Raw genomic sequence first — 9,524 nt, 5'->3', positions numbered from 1 at the left:
TCGGTAAACGTTTTCTATTACCCATTGGTGTTCCTCTTATAGCCAAATACTGAAATTTAAAGGTTATTGACCTATTTTTTTGATACGGCTTTATTATTGAATAAGTACAGGATTTATTACTTTTTCGTAAGACACAGGTGTATTTATGTACCAATCTTAAATTTTGGGAGGGGTACATTTCTTATTGTCATATCAATAATTGGTAATTGTTCTTAGAATTTGGTGGTATCTCTTTCTTTGGGTAAATCATTGTCAAATATTAGTATGATCACGTGATCAGTTATTGACTTATGATGGGATTAGGAGTCCAGGACATGGGTACATTTAAACTTTGTAGAATAATTTGAGAATGCGAGATTGGTTTTGATTATTCCAGCCTATGGACCAAATATAAACGTAAGCAATACGATGTACCACGTGATTGACCTTGATGAAGTGGTGTACAGGAATTCATTTCCTTTGTTGTGGTACTTAAGTTTGGGTACACACTTGCAGAAAACAGTTGGTTCTACTCAGGTAAACAATTGACAGACATTATTGACCTTATTGAACATATAATGATATGATTAATTCTAAGGCTTAGGTGTATCGAGAGAAGTATTCTTTAAATTTGGGAATTGTGATAAACAGAACCTTATTGAATCTTATGACTCATAGTCTTAAGGTAATACATGCTACAACACTGAAATTTAGTCACAAGGTGATGTAATCTGACACTGGCAAAGTTATTGTTGAAGCAATTTGATTGGTTGATCACTATCTTTCGAGCAATCTGATTGGCTGATCACTATCTTTCGCGCAATCTGACTGGTTGGTGATTTTCAAATCTTTGCTGCATTCGGTTTTGTTTTAACATTTAAAAAGTATTTTAATTTTTTGTTTAAAAAAGTTTTTGTTTGAAACTTTGGTTTGACATTTTTTCGTTTGATATTTTTAGTTTGAAAAGTTTTGTTTGAAATTTTTTCGTTTGAAATTTTTGTTTGAAAGATTTTTGTTTGAAGTTTTTGTTTGAATTTTTTTGTTTGTAAATTTTTGTTTCGAAATTTTTGTTTGAACATTTTTGTTTGGAAAATTTTAGTTTCAAATTTTTAAGTTTGTGCACTCATTAGTAAAGAACCGGAACTGTTTAAAGAAAATTTTGTTTGAAATTTTTTGTATGAAAATTTTTATTTGAAAATTTTTTGTTTGAAATTTTTGTTTTAAAATTTTGGTTTGATTTTTTTAAGTTTGTGCACTCATTAGTAAAGAATCGGAACTGTTTAGAAGAAAAAAACATCTGGCATCATTGTTTATCATGGTACAATAGTACCCGTCAGAACATGATAATGCAACGTCGTCAGTTTTGCATCATATATAAGTATCGTTCGCGTTAGTGTTCATGATAACATAATCATGGCTAGTTGTCTGCAGTTTCTAAACATACGTGATGTGATGAAATCATTTACCAAGATTACTGATTTACAACAGAATGTACCTTATAAATCTTAGCTAGCCAAAAAATCCCTACAAAATTTGGATTAAGAATCGTAGTGAAGGTTGAAAATGATAAGAAAATAATTTTACCAGCAAGATATTTACCCATGGAAGCATCAAAACAAGAAGAACTGCTCCGTTTCTTAAATACTGGATCTGTATCTTTATGTTACAAAAGATTCTTGGGTCGAAGTCATCAATTTGAATTTAGTACACAACCGGTTTCGTCAGCAATTGTGATGAAAAAATGAATTCAAACGTCAGCACATTCCTTTGAAATCAGACGTAGTTGTATGCTGAATGTGATCTACGAATTTGGTTGGTCAGCATGACGTCACCAACTGTGATGAAATCATGAATTCAAACGTCAGCACATTTCTTTCCAATGACGTCAGCCGTAGTTCTATAAATCAGCATATACAGTGTCATCCCATGAAATCATTTGAGCAATTGCGTTTCAGCAGAAAAGATGTGTACTTCTAACGATAAAGAATTCATCTTCGCAAGCTATTATCCAATAAATATATTTCAAACAAAACATCTGATGATTGGTATCACTGCTAGAACATTTGAACCAGTGATTTGATTGGGCAAAGCAGAACAATTTGGTGTACAACTGAACTTTGAAGAATTTCAAATATTATGTTCACGAATCGACCAAATGAATGATTTTTTTCATGATGAGCTAAGTGTGACCATAGTCAAATCATTAGGCTCAAATCATGAAGTGGTGCTGCGTACGGTCCTCGAAGAGAAGATGGTGCTGTTACGTAAAAAGAGTACATTTCATGTCCCTCGCAATATGGTGTATCTAACGCAAACGGAATGGAACAAATTCATCAACGTATTCCAGTGTGTTAAACATGCAGTGGAAGTGTGCAACAATACAAGTATATTCCTGAAAAAGTACTATTTTGAAAAATGTCTCATGCATATTGTACAGCATGTATCTAGATGTTGTGATGGTTGTCAACATCGTTCGTGGGTGCATACATGTATTGATAAACAGTTTATTTGTGATCAAATGGACATTGAGTTTCCACCAATTGATATTGCAATAGACCTTAAAAGACTTCAATTGGAATTAAAATTATACCCTAAAGATAAACTAGTGCAGAAAGTTCAAAATACATTGTATCGACAATTTCCAGGTCCTCTATCTGGTATGGATGTATGTAATTAACCAGTGCAGTGTAATAAAATGACCCATTTCAATGATTTGTGTTTTTTCATTTCAAGTACAACCCCATGTTCTGACGTGTACTATTGCCCAAGATAAACAGTGTTGCCAGAGGTTTTTGTTCTAAACAGTTCCGGTTCTTTACTAATGAGTGCACAAACTTTTAAAAATGTCAAACCAAACAGAAATAAGAATTTCAAACAAAAAAATTTTCAAACAAAAATTTTGAAACAAAAATTTCAAACAAAAATTTCGAAACAAAAATTTTCAAACTAAAAACTTCAAACGAAAAAATTTCAAACAAAAAATTTTGAAACAAAAATTTCAAACAAAATATCAAACGAAAAAATGTCAAACCAAAGTTTCAAACAAAAACTTTTTAAACAAAAATTTCAAATACTTTATAAATGTTAACAAAACAAAACCGAATGCAGCAAAGATTTGAAAATCATCAACCAATCAGATTGCGCGAGAGATAGTGATCAACCAATCAAATTGCTTCAACAATAACTTTGACAGTGACAGATTACATCACCTTGTGACTAAATTTCAGTGTTGTAGCATGTATTACCTTAAGACTATGAGTCATAACATTCAATAAGGTTCTCTTTATCAAAATTCACAAATTTAAAGAATACTTCTCTCGATATACCTAAGTCTTAGAATTAATCATATCATTATATGTTCAATAAGGTCAATAATGTCTGTCAATTGTTTACCTGAGTAGAACCAACTGTTTTCTGCAAGTGTGTACCCAAACTTAAGAAGTACCACAACAAAGGAAATGAATTCCTGTACACCACTTCATCAAGGTCAATCACGTGGTACATCGTATTGCTTACGTTTATATTTGGTCCATAGGCTGGAATAATCAAAACCAATCTCGCATTCTCAAATTATTCTACAAAGTTTAAATGTACCAATGTCCTGGACTCCTAATCCCATCATAGGTCAATAACTGATCACGTGATCATACTAATATTTGACTATGATTTACCCAAAGAAAGAGATACCACCAAATTCTAAGAACAATTACCAATTATTGATATGACAATAAGAAATGTACCCCTCCCAAAATTTAAGATTGGTACACAAATACACATGTGTCTTACGAAAAAGTAATAAATCCTGTACTTATTCAATAATAAAGCCGTATCAAAAAATAGGTCAATAGCCTTCAAAATTTGAGTATTTGGCTATAAGAGGAACACCAATGGGTAATAGAAAACGTTTACCGAATTTGGTTATTTGATAATTCCCAAATTTAAAAGGGCACATAAACATATGAAGGTAATAAACCATATAACGTGTTAAATCCTTATCAGATGGGCCAATAACCTCCGAAATTTGATTTTTGGTAGATCTTTACCCATGAAAGGGAACGAGATGGACCATCCAAATTTATAGTGGTACATATTGAAGACCTGTACGGAGATACCAAATGCTTATATTAAACAATTTCTAAAACTAAATGGATGAGCCAAGATACCCCTCCCAAAATATTTAAAGGGTGCATCAATGTACCCATGTCTTATGATAGGAAATGAACCCATATACATGACCATATAATCATATAAGGTAATAAAACCTCATCAAAGGGGAGAAATTGGGCCAAAACCAAACACGTGGTACAACATATAGCTTAAGTTTATATTTTTGCAATTTTTCTACCCATGAAAGTGAACGATGTGGACCACCCAAATTTATCATGATACATGTTGAGGTCATGTACTATAATACCGAATGCTTAAATCGAAATTTAAAGGGATGCATCAATATACCCATATCTTATAATGGGAAATGGACCAGTATACATGACCATATAACCATATAAGGTAATAGGACCTCATCCAAGTGGATGAATTGAGCCAAAAACCAAACACGTGATTGTATTAAAATTTGGCAATTTCGTACCCATGAAAGGGAGCGAGGGAACCACCCAAATTTATAGTAATATATATTAGGGTCCTATACTATTATACCAAATGTGTAAAATGGGTAATTTCCAAAATTAAAGGGGTGGGCCAAGGTACCCCTTCCAAATTTTTAAATGGGGTGCACAGATGTACTACTATGAGCAAAATAAATGACGCGTCTCTTTATTTTGAAGTTTTTTGAAAATATCTCCGTTTTCTTTATATGTTCGAAATTTCGGAAGGTTTCCCCAGCAGGACAGGTTAATAACAAACCCGTTTTTAATATTTGTGTTAGATATTAGCTTAAAATAAAGAAATTAGAAGCAAAAAACATTAAATCGACAGAAATCTCGAGAATTACCAACTCTGCTAAAGTGGGAAATTTTCAAGAACGCGAGGGAATTCTGCAGTTCAACACGAAGCAGCGACATCTATGTCATTGAGAGAAGCGTGGATTAGATCTACAAACGAAAATTTTAACGAAATATTTCTAGTATGTCTTATTATATGCATTATCAGCGAACTCCAAATATATGAATCTATGCTAAGTATTAACGTATAGATAGTGCAAATAGTGGAAATTACCTATGGAAAAAGACGAATTGTTAGCCCAATCGTAATGAAAAATCGTCTGCTGGGCGACAGTAGTGGGACATGTTGACTTTTGCTCATTAGCTACATGTTGATATCAACACACACATTGGCCACATTTCAATATCGATCATGCGATCCCACTACTGACATTCATTTAGTTTACCCAGTTTCTTACTGAGTCCATTGCACAAGGAATATTATTGGTGAATTGGCAATGGCTTTCATGTTCTTGACGCTAATCCTTACATTTCCGACGCTTTGAACTCACGTTTACTGAGTATGAGTGCATTTCTAGGCATTTTTCGTTAAGTGTTTCCACACATGTCAATCACCCTGCTTCATCTGTTATGCTCTACCGACACTCCAGATGTTTTTCTAGAGCATTTGAGTACAAATTCGCTACAATTAATACTCAGAACGTCACTGTTGGCCAGCATCCGTACCTGGCGATTATGCAACCACATACAACGGGCATAAAGGTGTCTGCCATTTTGTATTTGTTCCAGATATCGACTTAAGACAAACGAATTATTGTTACCTGATAGAAAGCCTATCAATTCATATCCATTTAGACCAAGTTTCATTTGGCAGATTATTCGGGATTCCCTACGTTCCTTTGGGGAATCCCTTGCGCGTGCACGGTAGGATTGTGAAACATGCATAATTCAATAGAGCAGGTATGACTTCTTCAGTGAATTTTTTAGGCGCCCTCTTTATGTTGGATAGTTTCCGAACTATTGGCGTCCGAAAGTCATTTTCCCACGCTTTCGGCACCTTGTAGATCTGAAACTATGTCCGATAGCAGAAAGTTGAAGAGAACTTTTTTTCTTGTCTCAGTGGCAGGAGTCACCACCCAAGAGTTGTAACACTTATTTTGCAACACCCGATATATACAAAACAATTTTGCAATATCAACTACGTGAATCTTGTCCCATAAAGAAGCCGAAACCCCTACACCGAAGACCCCTCCGAGATTTGATCATTGTCCACACGGACTGAAATTGTCATTTGAAGCCAAGGCTTTAATATGAAGCCAATAATTTCTTTAAAATAGACGGAAAATTCGGAAGTTATAAGCATTTTCATATTTTTGCCTTTTCTTATAAGGGAGCCGTAGCCCCCTATACTGAAGAGCCCCCCCCGGAGATTTGATCATTGTCCACTCGGACTGAATTTGTCATTTGGAACCAACACTTTAATACGAAGCAAAATATTTCTTTAAAATAGACGAAAAATTCGAAAGTTATAAACATGTTAATAATTTTGCCTTTTCTCATAAGGGGGCCGTATTAGCCAACACTGAAGAGCCCCACGAGATTTGATGATTGACCACTTGGACTGAAATTCTCATTTGAAACCACAACTTTTAATATGAAGCCAAAAATTAAACTTTTACATCAATTTAAACTGACTGGGTTCCGGTTCCCCCCACTATTGTTTAGTTTAGTTAAGTGGTAATTTGTGACAGCTTCACATCATCAAAAGAATGTTTCACTTCAACTCCCCTCCCCCAGGAGTTCGTGCTGGATCCACCACTGGAATCAATAGATACTCTTCCTATTCTTTTTGTCACCCTTGATTGTGTAGGGGCTCCCTCGTACAAATAAAGAAGCGGTAATATTACAATCAAGGGGCGCTATATATTAGGTATTTTTTTAGTTACCTACCCCTAACCGCACAGGGCCATCTTTCGTAGAATAAAAAATATTACGTGATATTCCAATCATGAAAGGGGAGAGGATGCTGTAAATATATTTCTTATTCATTTTGTCTGTCCTGCTTATCAGAAATTACTTTCTATTGGAAGGGTACTGAAATGAGAGGGGCAAAATAAAAAGTCGTACCCCCTCCTACATGATTGCTTAAATAAGTACTAAAGAAAGCATTTTAAACTAAGATATTTAAGATTTAAACTAGGAAACTAAGATATCCTTACATTATGTAAGGATGGCATATTCAGGATTATTATTATTATTATTATTATTATTATTATTATTATTATTATTATTATTATTATTATTATTATTTGAATGTTTTTGGAGCACCGAAATTTTGTGAGACGAACAATGATATGTAGAGGTTTAAGATGGGTGGTCATAGAGGAGGAAAAACCAGGATTTTTCTCTGTCTGACTCTCTAACGTAAAGATTATGTGCTGAAGGTAAGAAGCATCATCATTCTACAATAGGTTGCTTTTACGTAGAATATCAATTACTTGAGTTCTCCTCCTTCGGTCTACTTACCTTATGTAGTAAATTCAAAACAATTTCAATTCAATACAAATACATTGTAAAACTTTTCCGTAATTAAACATCTAGGGAAAATTAAACATTTAATAGGGACATCTGTTATCAAAATATCCAAACACGTAGATAGAAGAGTATCTAGTGAGAAATATTGTAAAACTTTATAAAATTCTCCAAATTAGAATTAACATTTACTGGGAAACATTCGTTATGCGCCAGCGAGCATATGGTGAACAGTGAGCACAGGGGAAATAATTACGAAACTGTTTGCAAACAAAATTAGGGACGCTAATGCAAGTGCGACAACGGCATTTTTTCTTTTTTTGGTATCGTCATGAGTTTTACACATACGTTACAATGTAATTCTTTCCCACATAAAAAAATAAATAAAATAACCGTAATGTAGAGATAAAAATGACAACGGCACTTCCGTGGGATCGAACCCGCTACCTTCAGCATACAGACTCATTGCTTTAACTAACTGAGCTATTTGGTTTTTTACGTGAACTGAGCCTGTTCCGGTAAAGACGATATTTCATTACGATCGTCCTACCAATTCGTCCTTTTCCATAGATAATTTCCACTATTTGCTCTATCTTTATGTTAATACTTAGCATATATTCATATATTTGGAGTTTGCAGATAATGCATATAATAAGACATACTAGAAATATTCGTTAAAAGTTTAGTTTGTAGATTTAATCCACATTTCTCTCAATGACATAGATGTCGCTGCTTCGTGTTGAAATGCAGAATTCCCTCGTGTTCTTGAAAATTTCCCACTTTAGCAGAGTTGGTAATTCTCGAGATTTCTGTCGATTTAATGTTTTTTTGCTTCTAATTTCTTTATTTTAAGCTAATATCTAACACAAATATTAAAAACGGGTTTGTTATTAACCTGTCCTGCTGGGGAAACCTTCCGAAATTTCGAACATATAAAGAAAACGGAGATATTTTCAAAAAACTTCAAAATAAAGAGACGCGTCATTTATTTTGCTCATGGTAGTACCTATGTCTTATGATAGGTAATGGACCCCTATACATGACCATATAACCATATAAGGTAATAAGACCTGATCCAAGGGAATAAATTAGGTCAAAACGAAACACGTGGTTGTACTAAAATTTGGCAATTTCGTACCCATAAAAGGAGACGAGGTGCACCACCCAAATTTATAGTAATATATATTAGGGTCCTATACTATTATACCAAATGTGTAAAATGGGCAATTTCTATAATTTAAGGGGTGGGCGAAGGTACCCCTCCCAAATTTTTAAATGGGGTGCACAAATGGACCTATGTCTTATGATAGGGAATAGACCCCTATACATAACTATATAACCATATAAGGTAATAGGACCTCATCCAAGGAAATAAATCGGGGCAAAAGAACAAACATGTGGTACAACGTATTGCTTACGTTTATATTTTGGCAATTTTGTAACCCTAAAACGAAACGAGGTGGACCACCCAAATTTATCATAATACATGTTAGGGTCCAGTACTAATGTTTAAATTGGGCAATTTCTAAAATTGAAGGGGTGGGCCAAGGTACCCCTCCCAAATTTTTCTAGGTGTGCACAATTATACCCATATCTTATGAAAAGGAATGGACCCTTATACATGACCATATAACTATATAGGATAATAACACTTCATCAAAGGGGATAAAATCGACCTAAAACCAAACACGTGGTAAAACGTATTGTTTACGTTTACATTTTGGCAATTTTGTGCCCCTAAAACGGAACGAGGGGGACCACCCAAATTTATCATAATACATATTATGGACCTGTTCTATAATACCAAATGTTTAAATTGGGCAATTTCTAAAATTTAAGTGGTGGGCCAAGGTACCCCTCCCAATTGTTTCAAGGGGTGCATTAATATACCCATGTCTTATGAAAAGTAATGGACCCCTGTATACGCCCATATAACCATATAGGATAATAACACCTCATCAAAGTGGATAAATTAAGTCAAAAACCCCCGAAATTTGAATTTTTGGAAATTTTTTACCCATAAAAGGGAACGATATAGACCCCCAATACTGATAGAGGTACATACTGTGGTCCTAGGCTACCATACCCAATTTTTAGATTTGGCAATTTCTA

The sequence above is a fragment of the Thermobia domestica genome, chromosome 4, assembly GCF_964235325.1.
Source record: "Thermobia domestica chromosome 4, izTheDome1.hap1.1, whole genome shotgun sequence".
NCBI lineage: Eukaryota > Metazoa > Arthropoda > Insecta > Zygentoma > Lepismatidae > Thermobia > Thermobia domestica.
This window is presented reverse-complemented; position numbering follows the sequence as displayed.